This window comes from Tachysurus vachellii, chromosome 16 (genome assembly GCF_030014155.1).
Source record: "Tachysurus vachellii isolate PV-2020 chromosome 16, HZAU_Pvac_v1, whole genome shotgun sequence".
NCBI lineage: Eukaryota > Metazoa > Chordata > Actinopteri > Siluriformes > Bagridae > Tachysurus > Tachysurus vachellii.
In genome coordinates this window covers 8,635,683-8,638,182 of record NC_083475.1, presented here as the reverse complement: position 1 = coordinate 8,638,182, position 2,500 = coordinate 8,635,683, and the positions used below count along the sequence as shown (strand labels likewise).

Sequence of the window (2,500 nt, the reverse complement as noted above, 5' to 3'; positions counted from 1 at the left end):
TGGGAAGATGCCTCAAGCCAGCTGGCATATGAATCAAACGCAGGCCTGCTTAATGATCCGTAGCTGCTGCCCAGGCTTCGAGCCCTGCCCAGGCGTGTGTGTGTGCTTCCCTCGTCATATGGCTTTAATGAGTTTATGCTTTCACTATAATTAAGGTCAGGTCTAAAAGGAACTTGACCCTGATTATAGTGAAAGCCTATTCTGACATACTGAGCCCCTAGTGCACTTCCAAACCACTCATACCCTAAACACACCCACGAAAAGGCCCAACAGTTTCACTGTTTGTTGGATTGGACGGTGTAATAATCTCTTGGGTGATAAGTAGGGATTTCTACAGAATTATATTTTTGGCACATTGGTCAGGTGTACCCATTTTGCCCATAAAAGTCCAGAGCAGGATGGAGCTGTGAATGACACAGGTTGGACAGGAAGTTAGGCTCTCAGCACCATTTCCCCTAGTCTATTTTATGACTCAGAAAAGGAACATGCAAACAGATTTCCTGTAGATATAATCCCTAGATTTTTCTTCTCAGACGCAATACATATCCAACCTCAATAGCTTGATAAAGCCCAAATCCCCTTACACTCCCTTATCCTTACAGAATAAAGTTCAATGCATTCATGTAGTATCGCCAAAGGGAATGATTGAATTAATATTTGCCTTGGGTGATGTGCTGAATTCTGGCTGGCTGCAGATCGATGATGTCCGTTTGGAGCGAGCGGAAGGGGAATAGTCTAATAATAACTACTGTGGCGCACAGCCTTGTGAGATGTCTGTTCGTCCTTTTAGGAACCTACTTTCACTCAAGGTTAAAAGTAAACTTTTCCTGCTGCAGCCTATTTACAGGCCCCGGCTTCCTACGTAAATTAAGCAAAAGAATTATACCCAAATATTCTAATAATATAAACCATTTACACCAAACATTATTTCATTCTCAATGTCCGTCTGATGTGGTCTATCTGTATTTCAAGCAAGCTGATGAGTCATTGTGCAGGGTGTTTGCAGAAAGGAAGAACTTCCCTCACACCCTGTCACTCTTCCTGCTTCTGTTCTGTCTGTAACACTGTCGAGGAGGTTTAGAGGCTTTCCTTCGTGACCCATTAACCCTGTGTGGTCTATTCAACACTGCTGTATACGTCACATCTGCCAGCTGTCTAATAAATCAATCAGCTTCCTTTAGGATAAATCAATACCTGTATATCTGCTGGTTGATGGAATCAATAAACAGATGCTTGAGGAAAGTCCGAGGTAGAATCAACTGCACCGACAGTTATAAACATATAGATTGAAAAAGTCTGACATTTTGTAAATATATTAAAGCCAGTCATGAACAGTTTGTGATCTCTCTCTCTCTCTCTCTCTCTCTCTCTCTCTCTCTTTCTCTCTTCCCCCCCCTCTCTCTCGCTCTCTCTCTCTCTCTCTCTCTCTCTCTCTCCCATCTCTCTCTCTCTCTCTCTCTCTCTCTCTCTCTCTCTCTCTCTCTCTCTCTCTCTCTCTTTCTCCCATCTCTCTCTCTCTCTCTCTCTCTCTCTCTCTCTCTCTCTCTCTCTCTTTCTCTCTCTCTCTTTCTCCCCATCTCTCTCTCTCTCTCTCTCTCTCTCTCTCTCTCTTTCTCCCCATCTCTCTCTCTCTCTCTCTCTCTCTCTCTCTCTCTCTCTCTCTCTCTCTCTCTCTCTCTCCCCCATCTCTCTCTCTCTTTCTCCCCATCTCTCTCTCTCTCTCTCTCTCTCTCTCTCTTTCTCCCCATCTCTCTCTCTCTCTCTCTCTCTCTCTCTCTCTCTCTCTCTCTATTTCTCTTTCTTTCTCTCTTTCAAAAACCCCCTAGACATATTTTAAAAGTGGAGTCCATTAGTTAATGGTGCTTGCAAAGCAACATTATTACTATTGTGCCGGACAAAACTTCGGCACGTAACTTTTCCCGCAGCTTTTGTCCTAGACCCATGAATGACATGTCAAATCGACTGGCTCATTGATGAGAGGTGTGGTATGACTTTTATAAGTGATCCGAGTACCGGTACTTCAGGTACCAGGTCTCAAAGTGGCCTTTTTTCTTGTAGAGTCCCATTATAAATCCTTTTGGAGGTTTATAACTCGGCGAGCTTTCGAACTATCTACACCAAACTCGGCCAGCTCCTTTAGGGTGATACTCTGAACAAACTTTTAAATTGATGTACTGACTGGCCTTCCGGTTGTGCCGCAGCCCCGCCCCCAAAATATGCAAAATCAAAAAACTTTTTACAACATGGACATGTGACATATCAAAACACTCACACCAATGAGGGGAACTTCCTCACGGGGATTCTGATGACGTGTCTCCACTAGCCTCCAGGATTTGCCACGTGCAAGCACCATTCACATTTTCTTCAGGAAATGTACATTCTAGTTAATAATGTCATCTTCTAACTGCTGTTTACCAAAAGATCTGGTCTTGTCTTTGTGGGGTCCCATGCTCTATTAAACGAGGAAAGACATCTGAAACATCTGAACCTCTTGTTAACC

The 2,500-nt window shown here is 43.7% G+C and overlaps 1 protein-coding gene across 1 annotated transcript in view; it reads left to right on the top strand.

Annotated features, from left to right (window-relative positions):
* Nucleotides 1–2,500, top strand: part of nuak1a (NUAK family, SNF1-like kinase, 1a) — a 14,858-nt gene that overhangs the window by 2,343 nt on the left and 10,015 nt on the right. The gene's annotated exons all lie outside the window — the stretch shown is intronic.